The sequence below is a fragment of the Lichenostomus cassidix genome, chromosome Z, assembly GCF_008360975.1.
Source record: "Lichenostomus cassidix isolate B80296 chromosome Z, HeHo_3.0, whole genome shotgun sequence".
In the NCBI taxonomy this organism is placed as follows: Eukaryota; Metazoa; Chordata; class Aves; order Passeriformes; family Meliphagidae; genus Lichenostomus; species Lichenostomus cassidix.
In genome coordinates, this window is record NC_139511.1 from 2,858,655 (window position 1) to 2,873,357 (window position 14,703).

At 37.1% G+C, this 14,703-nt stretch overlaps 1 long non-coding RNA gene across 6 annotated transcripts in view; it reads right to left on the reverse strand.

Moving 5' to 3' along the window:
* The window catches only part of LOC146424223 (uncharacterized), a 68,008-nt gene that overhangs the window by 27,669 nt on the left and 25,636 nt on the right, over nucleotides 1-14,703 (reverse strand). For 5 of the 6 annotated variants that reach the window (XR_014846754.1, XR_014846755.1, XR_014846753.1 and 2 more), the window contains one exon: nucleotides 11,291-14,149. This is a non-coding gene — a long non-coding RNA (uncharacterized LOC146424223). Of the gene's footprint in view, nucleotides 1-38; nucleotides 109-11,290; nucleotides 14,150-14,703 lie in introns of those variants that run through there. The other variant, XR_014846756.1, reaches the window with a different exon arrangement.

Consider the following 14,703-nt stretch of genomic DNA (forward strand, 5'->3'; position numbering starts at 1 on the left):
GTGTCAGTCATTACAATACTCAGTTAGTCAGCATTGACCTGCTTTAGCTTCCTCCTTTGGCAAATTCTTCTCAGAATTCATTTCAGCTGCTTCACTTTCATTAAAGATCTGTGAAAAGAAAAAGATACATTTTGGCTTGGGCTGAAGGGAAATGAGAGAGCTGTGAAGACATTTCTGCTTTGATCATAATTCTTTCCCCCTAAAACCTCCAGTGGCAGCAGCAAGGGCTGAATTCTGCAGACTTTGTGTCTGTAAAATCCAGGACAAGCTTTGCTGTTTTGTTGTTTCCTTTACTTAACTCAGATTGCATTGACATTGGCAGAAATACATTAAACACCAGTGATATTCACTTCCCACTGGCAGATTTTGGTTCAAAAGTTCAAAAATTGCTCAGACTCTCAAACTCTCTTCTTAGATCTAAGGTTAGATCCAGGCAAAACCAGTCCTCCCTAAACTTTTTGCAGGAGGAACACCTACCAGCACTTGGCTGCAGCCCATTCCCAATTTCATTGTTCCCTGTTCTCACAGTCTGCTGAGGTGAGATGTCTCTCTGATGAAATCACCCCATCCATATCCTTATCCATATCCATATCCATATCCATGTCCATGTCCATGTCCACATCCATGCACATCAGGCTGGATAACCTGGTACACAGCCACACTTCATGCTCCTCACCCCATCCCTCAGCCCAGCTGAATTCTCTGCTGTCAATGAGATCAGGGACATTGGTCACTAACTCATCCCATTATTTAATAAAAGCTTGAGAGGATTCCATGTAATCTGGGAGGGATATTCACAGGGTCTCAAATCTGGAATTATCAACTTAAGCATCACAGCCCTTTGTCTGCACCAAAGGGTCTTTGTGACACAGAGTAATTAGGCACCATCCTGCAGGAAGAGCACACTTTTCATGGAGATGGATAATGAGTTTCTAATGGGAATGGATTATGTCTCTCATTTCTGCATAGGATGAGTGTCTCTAAGGAGAGACAACCATCCTACACCCAGGTATGAAACAAACCAACCCAAGCCAGATACAAAGATTAACCTTCACCTATTCAACAAGATGGGGAGGAAAAAAATAATGGAAAAAGGAAAGGAAAAAGGAAAGGAAAAGGAAAGGAAAAAGGAAAGGAAAAAGGAGAACCAAAATGCAACAAGTGTATTTTCTCATGGTTTCATTGGACCTGAAAGGGGTGCTTAGTCATGGAGTAAACAACTTCCTCCAGCAAGCACATAAATCTGACTTTTACATCCCTCACTGCTCTGGGAAAGAATAAATTTCAGTCCTGGCCTTCAGGTTTTCATGTGCTGTGCATTATACCTGAAGTTTTCTTTCACTGTCACACTCTTAAAAGTTTATTTGGCTGTTTTCAGTACATTCCCCTTCTGGACATTCTAAAACCTTATTAGGTATGACTAAGACTGATGTTTTGAAATATGTTTTGTAAAAAAATAAGTTCTACAAAATTAAAACCTTCTAACATTTAATTCCTTAACTGAGGGTTGTTCTTTTTATACCTTTTTTAGTTTTAAACAAGTAGAATATATATATAAATTGAAAGCTGAGCATGTGAACAAGTGAACTTAGCATAGCATAACTTACTGTACTGTTCTAATTACTCTTCAATTTTTAAACAATTTCCTAAATCTAACTTCAATTACTGTTAGGAAAAAAAAAAACAAAAAAAACCAAACCAACCAAACAAATAAACAAACAAACAAAAAAAACCCACAATAACAAATCATTTTCCTCTGATTAAAATATACATTTCACCCAAATGAAATTTTGATAGAGAACAAATCTTGTAACCTCAAAAATTACAGACACTCCCTTAAGAAACATTTCTTAAGCAACCAATAGTCCTAGGCCATTTTTCAGCCAACAAATATGCAAAGTGTTAAATTGCAGATTGCTGAATTGAGAAAAAAATACTTTGGTGCTTGTGTTTTCATTTTTGCTAGCCAGATTTTTTCCAAGAAAATAAGCCTTCCTCATCAGCCTCCAATGATATTCAGCTCACATTAACCAGTGTACAAATTTTCTCCTACTTTTTATAAACAAAACCAATATATTTAATAAAAATAGAACAATTGCATGCTTATCCTGCAGGTTGGGATGTTGGAAGATGTGGAAAATCTTCATCTTATAAATCCTGGTGACTTGGGGAAATCAGACCATATTGTGCAATCTTGCGCAAAACCACAGGAAACTACATACAGCCCTAATCTGCCATTTTCTGTGAAAAACAAACAAACCCACAAACCAGGCCAAAACAAAACAAGAAACATCCATGGTATCTAGAATACATTTACACCCATGTGCATTTCTTGTGTCTCTACAGAAGCTGATAGCAGACAAGCTTCCTCTGGAAATTACCTATGCTAGCACAGCAAGCCTGAAGAAGCCATAATTCTTTGGCAGATAAAACAATCATCAGGAACAGAATCTGTTTTGCAATCCTCGTCTTGTAAAGTACTTATACATTGGTACTTTAAAAGAATCTGGAGAAATAAAGAGCCATCATTTGTGGCACTTTATCTTCTTTCCATTTCCTGGTACGAGGAGTTTGTGGGTATTTATGTTCCATCTGCATGGAGCTCCATTGCAAAGGGAATGTAATCTGCACTAATAACTTCACTCTGGAATTACAGCTATGGCAATGTCTTTGCACAGACCCCATTGTACTACCAACTAATAAACTAATGCCCATAAAGAGAACAACTAGCACTGCCCCTTTTTTGATTTCTGGGTTTTGTGTGATGCTCAAAGCCACTCTGGCAGTGACAAATGCCCTGACTGCACATGTGGCTTCTCCTTGGAGTGGCCAGAGCATCCCTCCCTCCTGCACAGCTACACCAGGAATGCTGTCCCTGCTGCCACTGGAGAGCAAGTAAGGTGTGATCCCACCCAGAGGTGCCCCAGACCAGCCCCACACTAAACAGGGATGCCTTTCCACAACTGCCACCAGACTTGGGATGAAGGAATAGGTACAGATACTACATTTAAAAAAAAAAAACAAAAAAAACCCACCAAACCAAAAAAAACCAACAACACAACATACCCAGGCAGCAGAAATATGTAATTCTGTTTAAATGTGTTTAAACATTTCAGTGTGATTTTGACTAAACACATCTTTCTTAGACATGAAAGGACAGCGCTTTGAAAGAACATAATCTTTTAAAGATGTTTATTTCTAAAAGTACTGTGAAGTACACATCTCTTGGGCAATAGACTTGCTTTTAATGAAGTATAAATCAGTTAAAAATACACTGAATCACATTGCTGTACATGGGCTATCCTCTAGCTTTAGGCAAAACACTACAAACATCTGCTGTATCTACTGTACATTGTCAGTCTACTGATATTATGGTTTTTATTGTGTTTTTAAAGTGTGATATTTAAAAGCAGCAGATGTATATCTGAGGTTCTCTTTTGAAGAATGATTACAGCTATGGAACATACTTGGCAGATTTATATACCTCAAAATTTTTATAGGCTTACTCTTAAATGTTCTGGAAACATGTAGGAAATAATTGCTCAGATACCAGACTGTGGTGCCCCCAGCAAAAATCTCAAGTCACACCTTCACATGTGGGTGGTTTGGACAGAGAAACAGAGAAACCCTGTGCCAGAACAGAACAGGTTATTCCTTGTGCAGACAGACCAAGACAGTCTTGTGAACTCAGGACTTCACATTTTACACATTCCTTCAATGCATCCAATGTTTGAATTAACATTTCAGTCATAAAAGCATAACTACATCAGGAGTTCATTATAAAGACAAAGAAGAAAGAAAAATACAGCTTTCATAACACATATAAAATGATTAAATATTGCAGCTCTTGGATTCAACATGGAAATGGAATATAACCTGGGAGTTCTGTAATAATGCCAATGGAAGATGAACGTGACTGCATGTGGGAATGTTTATTTATCTATACGGATCCACAGGCAACGCTTTATTTACAATCCTTTTGCTGGCAAACACCATTTTCCATCCCTTCTCCATCTCTTCCTCATCCATAATCCAAAGTGAGAAATGTTGATTTCTGCTCACCTTTGGGCAGGTGGGTTAAAGGGGAATGTACCCAAATGTGCACTTGGACATCCTCTGGATCAATTGTACCAATAATCCAAACTGAAACTGCTGCTTGGAAGAATGGCAAATGAGGAATGTAAATGCCTACCTCAATTTTGTGAGCCATGCATAGTTCTTTCTACTCCATATATTTCAACTAGAAATAATTATGGGGAATTCAAAGTTCCTGAAAAAGAAAACGTTTATTTTTTATTCCTTCCTCATTGCCACTGCATACAGCATGAAACAAGATACTGTAGTACTAAGCCATTTCACTAATATTCTGGGGAACAGCAAAGAATCATGAAATACACATAAAGGTCAGGTCTTTATTTCCCATGTACGGATTGTGTACAAACTGTGATATGTCAGCAAATGCCCTGACAGTTGCTTAAATGAAACACATGGTTGTGCCCTTGTTTAAAAACCTCTGTGTTAAACCTTCAGACACATCGGTGGGGTTTGGCCTGAACCTTGCAAATTCAGAACCTGTTGCTCACCCAAAGCATCTCAAAGAATTCAACCAACTCCCAAAGAAATCTATTAGTTACTATTTGTTCCTGAAGTCACTTAATCACACAATAAACACCTACTAAAGTACTGTGCAACTAAGAGATGAGCGTCAGGTTAATGAAAATAATTATTATAATAATTCTGCCCATTCTTTATGATCCATTCACACCAACACAAATGCACAGGGGAAAAAAAGGAAAATAAAAAAGGAAAAACAAAGGAAAAAAGAGGAAGAGAAAGAGGAAGGGGAAGGATAAAAAGACCAAAAAGTGGGAAAAAAAAGAAGTGTCCATATAAAAAAGCTGTCCCTAACAAAAATGGAGTTTTAAAACACTGAAGAAGTTTCCCCATAAACATGTAAGTTCTTATTCTTATACCGTACATATTTATTACTCAGGGTAACTTACTAACACTGTGGTTTATGGGAAATGCTTCACAATTTAGAATTCATTCTGGATGTCTCAAATTCTGGATTCTCTGATGTGATAAGCTCTTTTAGAAGCCTTACTGTATGTGGGTAGACTGCTCAAGATGTCCTGAAAATCCAGCTGCAGAATTGCAACTCCTGTCTGCAAGGAATACTACCAAGAGCACTGCATTTGCATTACTTAAAATGTTATTTCTCCAATAGAACAGAAGCTGAGTAAAATATATTTATCAAAATTGGTAGCTATTTGGTTTTAAAAAACCCTAGCAATCAATGTTGCTGTGATGTATTGATTTTCTCCTCAGTGGTTAATGAGGGCATGTAGAGCAGTAAAGCTTGGGCTTGTGGCTGTAAAAGAGAGAAAAATATTCTAATTGGGTAAAAGATATAGACTGATACACTGTCAAAATACAACTTCCCTTCAGCTTCACTGCTCACCAACAAAACCTCAGCAAATCAAGACAAACTTCATATCTCTGCAGTAGAAGAAGCTTTGAAGCAACAGCTGTATTAAAAAAAAAGAAAAAAGAAAAAAAGCTTTGAATAAGTAAAACACTGTAAGTAAAAGATAACAAGTCACAGTTTTAAAAACAGTAATATCTTTTATTAAGTACCTGCTCAGCAATTAGCACTGGTGTGAGAGTCTTACTAAATGCCTATGGGAACCTCTACATTAGAAATATTAAAAACAATTTATTATTAACTATTATGAATTCTTATGCATTTTGAAAGGTTTTTAATAAGAGAAGAAATCATGCTTCTTCTTATACACACCCTAGATTTTCCAGAGTAGCTTCAGATAAACCCAGAATGAACAGAAATTCAGGCACAATGGTGGAGTTAAAACTCAAACTCCCATGGTGTTTAGTGCCCAAATTCCCAGTGCAGACACTTCAGTCTCACATATCTTTTCTGAACATGCCGAGCTTTTGTAGCTGAGCAGGTCTCACCTATTAAAAACATCTCTAAGTGAAGGCTTTCAACAGCACAAGTGGTTTTTTATTCTGGTTTACTCTTTCTATTTTCCTCTCATTTGTCATTTTTATCTTCATTTCCCTTCCAACCATCTCCTCCACTCACTTATTCACTGAATGGCTCATCTTCCATCATTCATATTCCTTTTCAACCTTCATTTCAGAACTCCTTTCACCTCCTTTTTCAAGAAGACAATAACTGGGATAGAACAACATTTACACATTGCATTTGAGCTCTCATAGAAAATGTAGGACTGCCCAAGAAAACAACTTGAAATGATGATGAACTTAAGCTTACAGAACAAAAAAGTTCTGTACAGCTAGAGAGAAGTGGAATATTCAGCATTTCTAGCCTTATTTTTTTTAAAAAACAAACAAACAAACAAACAAACAATTTCTGGATTTCTGCTCTTTCTAATAGATCCTTTAAAAAAAGGTTTTTAAAAAAATGAGGAAAAAAAAAATCTGTATTTAAATAAATGTGAGAGATTTGGTAGCTAATTTCTGGGAAATAAAAGACAAATATAAAAGCTCAAATCCAGTCCCAAGGGTAAGCAGTGGAGAGGATGTTCTGGGAATTGAGAGACCCAGGACATTTCCTAGGGAATAATTTAATAAATACTGTAAATTGCAAAAGGCAGTAAGCAGAATGTTCTGAAGGTCCACAGAGAATCTTCCAAGAATTCATAACACAGAAATAACATGCATTAACCAAGGTAAAGATTTACAGAGCTGTGCATAAGAGAAGCACCTCAGTGCCCGGAAGTGAGCATAACACTCACTATAAAATTAATTAAAGATCTGTCCCTTTGGTACCTCATTGCAGTGCCCTGTGTAGTGCTAAGATCTTCCTCCTTAGGAGGTCAGACACCACAGAAGATGATGCACCTCTGTGAGATTCCTGACATTGTTGTGACAGGAAGAAGCTAATCTAAGCCAAAGACAATTTGCTGTCAGGATTCACTAAGAACATTTCAGCAATATCCCTCTCAAATCAAGAAGGAAAAAAGAAAAGGGAATAAGAACAGAAACAATAAAATGAGATACTGTTTCAATGAAAGATAAAGTTCAATATTAGCAAGTGACAGACAGGCGAGTTAGATAAAATTAATAGCATGCGACTGAATTTCCTTTTGAGCAGACATTTTGTTGAATTCTGATATTGCTAATGATAAACTAAGCACTTTTTCAATTATTAAATTTTGTTTATGGGGCACTCATGCAGGCAAAAAAACATCTCTGAAAGAGAGGAATACACAGAAGACATCTGGAGACAGAAATAACCCAGGGAGAAATTTAAAAGGGTTAGATTATTGCACTAATTCATAAAAAGTCCAATATATGTCCATCTCGTACTTAGAAGGGCAAGTTAGATTTACACAAATATTAACAAGGTACTTTATTTATATGAGTGCACTTATGTTTATATTGCAATAATACATAAATATCATGGAATCCCTGAAGGGTTTGTGTTGGGAGGGACCTTAAAGCCCATCCAGTGCCACCCGTGCCCTGGCAGGGACACCTCCCACTGTCCCAGGCTGCTCCAAGCCCCAGTGTCCAACCTGGCCTTGGACACTGCCAGGGATCCAGGGGCAGCCACAGCTTCTCTGTCACCCTGTGCCAGGGCCTGCCCACCCTCACAGCCAAGAATTCCTTCCCAGCATCTAAATCCACTCTCTCTGAAGCCATGTATATGAAAACATACAGACATGTCTATGTGTCAATGTGAAAAAAAATTACTGCTCAGTTGTTTAGAAAAACAAAAGTCATAACATTATAGATTTCCCGTAGCTTGAAGAGGCATAAATGTACTTGCAGTGAGCATATATTTAGAAAGAAGGAAATTCAGTCTCATTAAAAGTTTTTCTTCTTTCTGTCCTCAAAACGGCTTATTTGCTTCTACATTTTACATCCAAAATGCTTTTGAAGAACTAAATACAGAGCTTTTGACTTTACAGGGAATCTGCATACAATAGCAAAATTTGTCATTCCCTTAGAACTGGATTTAATAACTACTACAATTTCCTAATCACAGTGTCTATAAGTACAGCACGTGCATGGATAGGAACAAGTGCTGGGACATCAATCCTGTTCTCACCCACAGACCTGAAGGTGAGACTAAAAGTAGCCATCAGACTCATTGCAGCTTGACATTTTCCCTGGAATTCTTCTTTTTACTGGGAAAAAGAGAGAAAGGGGGGAAAAAGCCAAGAGTAATTATAAATGCTCTGAAAAATGTTTATGGAGAATAAAGAAAGGGAGGCACCCTCTCACAAATCTCCCTTTCTACTTTTTACTTAAAACTGATGATGGTACATGGGGCTGGGTTCCATTAAATCCTTCTAAGGCTCTCAAATGAGTAACACTATGAAAAATACAATCTTCACTCTAAAATCACCAGGTTTTATTCACATAACCAAGTGATAAAACACAGTGAATGATTCTCAAAAACTATCAGCTAAGATTTAAGATCTAAAGATTATCCATTAGGCAAAGCTTCGGTATCCAAAAAGATGTCAAGGACCAATCATCTCCTCATAAGTGTTAGCAATAAAATGTAATACACAGCTACAGACTTTTCCATCAAAATGCATACAAATCCTTATGTTTTCTCTGTGGGCATTGCAGGTTTCAGTTTCAGAACAAAAAGATCTGACAGATGCCCAGGGGGGTTTCAGAAGAAGACCAAGCTGCTGAATGAGAACCAATGGACCCCACAAAGACACAGGCTGATATTTGCTTTCTCACTTAACAAGCAGTGCAGATTTTAAAAGGATATGATGGTTACTACTCAAAATTTCAATTATCACCTCCTGTTCCACATCTCAAACTCACTGCAGAATGAGATATACCAATCAGCCAGCTATGTATTCAATAGATACCCATTAGGAATATCATGCAAAACTGGCAGAAACCCTATTTTGAGCTGATCTTGATCATATTTATTCTGTCAGCATGTTTAAGTTATTGGCTGTCCCTGAGTATATTCACTTAGTTCTAGAGATTAAGAAAATCTCAGTAATCAAATATTTTGCCCCTGGAGTGGATTAGCAGGATGTATTTCCTATCTGTCATCAAAGCCATTTGATATCATTCCCTCATTAGGAGCCACAGCAATGGTGCACCATGAAAAATGATGCTTTTTTGAGGGAAGGCTCAGTCTTCCAAAGAGCTGAGATGTTCCCAGCACAGAAGCTTATCTCCCCGTGCTTCCCATGCCAAAGGAAGCACAATTCCCTCCAAAAATTGCCACGAAGCTTCAGGTCTCTCAAGGCTTTCCCACCTCAAAAGGGATCACCTGCCTTGTTGATAAACTTGCTTTCCTACAAATTAATAAAGTGTTCATCCACGCACCACTTGCAAAGAGAGAGATCATTCTGGAAGCAGGGATTTTGGTGAGTGCTGCCCAGTGCAGACAATGTATCCAAAACCATTTCACAGATGATAGAAAAAGCCAAAGTATATAGGAAATTTTATAAAAGAGTTGTTTTGAAAGCCCATGAAACAGCAGTGAGTGACCAAGAATAATGCTGTTGGGAAAGTCTGTACACAGGAAGATTAATAAAAAGAAAGATTCAAAAAAACCCAACCACTTTTCAGTATTCAGTGTCTCTCACATGGATTTCTCTGCTCATTTTCTCCAAACCAAAACACTGGAGGTGCTACAATTTAGGTTGGATATATTTGTTACTAAATAAGCAAGTCTGGTACTACCGGCATTTGATCTGCCAGTACGACTTCTTCAGAAAAAGAGAAAATAATCTCATCCTCTTCAAAACTTGGAGAAAATTGAACTCAAAGCAGTTCCCATGCAAGAGCAGCTGAGCAGGTCAGAACCAAAGCAAGCAAAACCCGTTTGCAAGCATTCTCTCTACCCAGCTCAGTTCTCCTCAGGATCAAGTACAGTGGCAAAACACTCACAAAATACTTTATGTGGGTTTTGTATTAACCCATGAAACATGATTGGGTTAAATTTGGTCTTCATCATCCTTCAGCAGCTTAAACAGAGTTTAAACATGGTTCTTGCAAGAAAGAGGATGAAGATAAGCCCTAAGCACACAGTTACCCCATAGGAACTAAAAAAATACAAGCAAAAATGTGACTGTCTCACAGCATCTGGAAGCAAAAAAAAGTTTGATGAGGAAGCCAAGCTGCCTCTTTTTCCTTTAAGTATTTTGTGTTCCCTTGCTCAAAGACTGGAGTGCTCTGTTTGAATAAAGAACTGCAGAGTTTTATTTCCTCAGTCCCAAGTTATAAGCTGGTACCATGGTGATGAAGCTGTTGTGACTACTGTGGCCTCTCTTCCTAAATAGTGAAATAAAATCTTATTTCAGTAACTCAAAAGTTTATCTAAAGGAATGGTTCTTAATCAGGGGTATATTTATCAGAGCAGAGACTAAAAGTGCTATGCACTTTCAGCTTTAAGCATCAAGTCATTCATTTTCACTTTTTCTTGTGAAAAACAAAGAGAAGACAGTTCAAAGGAAAACTCATCACAGGTGATCGGAATGTGAAGTTTCTCAATTACATACATCCATTTTCCTTGCTGATCCTACTCTTTAATAACCATTCCTTTGTACACATCCAGTGTCCATCACAAAAATAAACAAACCCACACATACACCAAACAAGACTAAAGTTACTTTATGACAGATTAAGTGCTTCTTTCAGAACATGGCTTTTTAAAGCACTAATCATCTGAATTTGTGATTCAAAAGAAATAAAATTAGTCCAGGGTACCCAAACTACTTGACCTCAGGACTTCGGAGTGGTATTTTAGGTTTCAATGCAAGAAAACCACAAGATGCATGCATTTTTAACAGTCCCTTTCCAACTCATTCTTCTGCAAGGACAGACATCTGTTCTGTCAAAAAACAAGAGGAATTCAAACACACACCACCCACCCTCCCTGCAAGAAAACTGCAGAAAGGCTAGGAAGCTTCCCTTCACAAACTTCAGAGCTTCAGATTAAAAACCAACATACCACAGCTACAGGGAACATTTCTGTTTCCACCTTCTGTAAGTCTGATCTCTCCTGCCATCACCAGGCCAACCTACAAGAGGAACAGCACTCAAGGCATTACTTCACATTCAGCTGAGATTATTTCACTTACACCAGGAAAAGGAATAAAAACACGCAAGGTAAAATTAAAAGTCACAGACTCTTCACTGTCAAAACCCACGTACTTACCAACTTCAGTTCATTATGAGGCCAGCTAATTAGAAATGTTTCATGGAGACATCAATAGCTTTAGCTTGATCTCTGAAGATTTTTGTTGTTGGTTTGTTGTTGTTTTTTTCAATTTGTCTAGCTGTTTGAAAATATAATCAACTGGCTAAACAGAATTTCAGCTAAGATATAAGCTTTAATTATAGGAACTTCAAATAAGTTGCCAACTTGGCTTATCTGACAAAAAACTTTGCCAAGTTGATTTAGAATATTATGCCATCACCTCATTAGTACCACAGTTAAAATGCATCACTTAGGTCAATAGAAGCACATGTATTGAAAGATTTCCACAAAAACCCAAAGAAAAATATTTTAATTAATGTAATGAATATCTCAAGAGCTCTAGCAAATTGCCAGATACCCAAAGGTGCTAAGTAGCAAAATGTTGGCAAGAGAATAATTCTAGAAGAAAGTGGTTTTCTTTGCTCTTACAGACTCTTTTTTTTTTTTTTTAATAGGTGAGCAGCTAATCTTAGGTATTCTTCTAGGAAGAAAAAACCACTTTCCTTCCATATTTCATTCTTTCTGGTTATGAGTTTGAGAATTGCTTCATGATTTAGAATGTTTACATTTTTAAGTGTCAACATTGAAAGACATTAAGGGAACAAGATAAGACAATTATATTTGGATATTCAAGAAAGAGGCACAAAACCATCAGTTTCCTGTGTGCCTAGAATTACTTCAGTTGTTTGACTTACAGTTTGAAATTCTGAAAAAAATTCTAAAGAAATAAAAGTAGAAGTCAATAACTGATACAGAACAAAACAACGAAAAATCAGCAGGGTTTTAAAGAGTTATTTCAGACTTTGCAGACAATCTCAGGAACACTGATGCATCAGTTGTTCAAGCCTTGATATTTCCTATGAGATAATGTACAAAAGTACAATTTTCTGGAGTGTAATTGCATAAAGCATTTCTCAAAGAGTAATATAAGAATTTCAGGTTATCTATCAAAGGAAATCTAGTGAAAAATAAAATGCATTTGGTTGAAAATGAGGAGATTCTGTCATATTAGGCACCACTGCCCTCTTCAGTCAGGCAGACATCAATTTCATACACTTGTTTAGAGAACTTTGCCTGGTAAATCCCCACCAAAATATCAACAAAGATGACCTTTATTTTTACTTTAGGGAATATTTTTCTCCTAATAGCAGGATATGATGTAGCACCTCATTAATCTAAGGAAAATAGATATTTTGCTGAAATGTTGTTTGATTTGACACATGGCTTAGATGCATGTGCACTAGGAAGCCAATGTACATTTCTTTATATACTTAACATATACATATGAGATGGATAGATATGGATTTGGATTTTGATACAGATTTGAGAAACATACTCTTTTTTTTTTTGTGAAAAAGCTGCACCACAGAGAAAACAAGTCACTCATGGTTTTCATTCACATCATACCTGACAGGGCTACTAAGCAATCACATACCTTCAAAGCAGGACTTCAATAAACTTGCAACAACTGTAAATTAACATAAAATCTTATATCTATATTTAAAACTAAAATAAACAAACAAACAAACAAAGAAACAAACAAAAACCCCTCAGCACATATTTCACAATATTCCTTGACTAGGATGCAATAATGCACAAACACAGGGAATTTTTTTCTTAAGGTGAAAACATACACTTTGCAAGCAAAACCTCTGAGATCTGAGAGTTTTCAGGTACAGTGGGATTAAAAGGTAGCACTGAAAATCAAAACAATCCAAAGAGAGGTCTATATGTCAAGAGATTCTTAGTTCAATGTTTTTTTTAATCCTATCATTTAAGAATTGAACCTTGATTTAATATAGTGAATCTTTCAACATATGGTGGCATGGGAATAAACACTAAGTAAAACATTGCTTTTAACCAACACAAAGAAAAGTCATTTTACTTCTCTGAGCCTCAATTTCTTTTCTTTCTTGTTAATAAGATGGGAATAGGTTGTATTCATTAACATAATTGTGTACTTTCTTTCATGTCTCCACTTTCAAAGACACAGAAAATTTACAAAATCATAGAATATCCTGAGTTGGATGGGACCCGCAAGGATCACTGAAGTTCAACTCCAGCCATTCAGATATGAACTAGAAGCATTTCATACTAAGCAGCAACTTCTACATAAGATCCTGAGCAACCAAGAAAAAAAAAATTGCACAGCAGCTCATCTCCAGATTTCAGAATGCACACTAACTATCCGTATACTCCTAAACTTGCATATCAGAAAATAAAGGTTTCAAATCTTCTTGTTACAGCCCATTACAGAGTTATCATCTCTACTGGCAAACACTGGTGAGCCGTCACACTTTCCTTCCATAAAATGCAATTAATCACATTTCACTGGTCTTTAATGGTTTTTCTGAAGTTCAGCATCGTTAAAACTATCCCCATTTTAATGCAGGTTTTTCTTAATCCAGCTACTCATCTTCAAAAGGTGACTTGGAACCTAGAAGCAATACAGAGGTATTTTGTCTTGTGCTAACTGCAAATGTTACTGATCTCCTTACAGCAAATTGCAAGCTCAGGTACCACCTCCACATGGTTCCAGATGGTTCCAGAACTGCCAACACAGTGTCATTTGTCATGTCTAGGATCAAAAATGAGCTGTCCTGTAGCCTGCTGAGGCAATTTAAGTGCCAACAACAATGGAGGGAAAGGGTGACCATCTCCCAACCTTTTCCACTTGCAGTCAGCACAAGTTCAGTTGGGCTCTGGTGAAAGCACAAAGCAGACTGTGAGCCTTCAACCCATTTAGTCCTCTGTGCCTCTCTTTTCTCAATGTGGAATCTGTCCAGCAGCTTTCCTTTGGATGATTCCTTCATTAATGTGCACTGCAGACACATTTCTCCATTTCTTCTGGATTTGGCTGGGGTAGGGTTAATTTTCTTCACAGTAGCTGATACGGGGCTGTGGTTTGGATCTGTCCTGGAAAATGTTGAAAACACAGGGATGTTTTTGTTCTTGTCAGGCTTGCACAGAGCCAAAAACATTCCTCCTTCTCCTCCCTCCACCTCACCAGTGGGGAATAAACCACAACAACACTCTTAGGAATGTTAAGCAACAAGCAAGTAGTTAATTAATGGTAAGCTAAGCCCATGTGAAAGAAATACTTTTTATTTTGTCTTAATCACAGCTGCAACTCTATTTAATAGATCTTAAAACTGCATCTCTCTAGCTCATTTATGTCCCTTTCTCCCATCTTCTTTCCAGTAACTTATTCCATAGTTCCAGCTCCTCACTGAACTCACTTCTGTCTCTAGTATCTCTCCCACCATTTTTAGGTGTAAAATATGGGTGTTTATTATTTAGGTGGAAAATATGGGACAAGGAAAAAGATCAAATACAATATGATCCCAACAACGCAAACACAGCATTGACATAAGGTGGTAAAAAGGAAAATGTCATTCTTTAATGGTTCAACTGTATATCCATTTGTGATTTTTGTGGCAGAAGAAAGTTAACAGCATGAGAAAATAAAG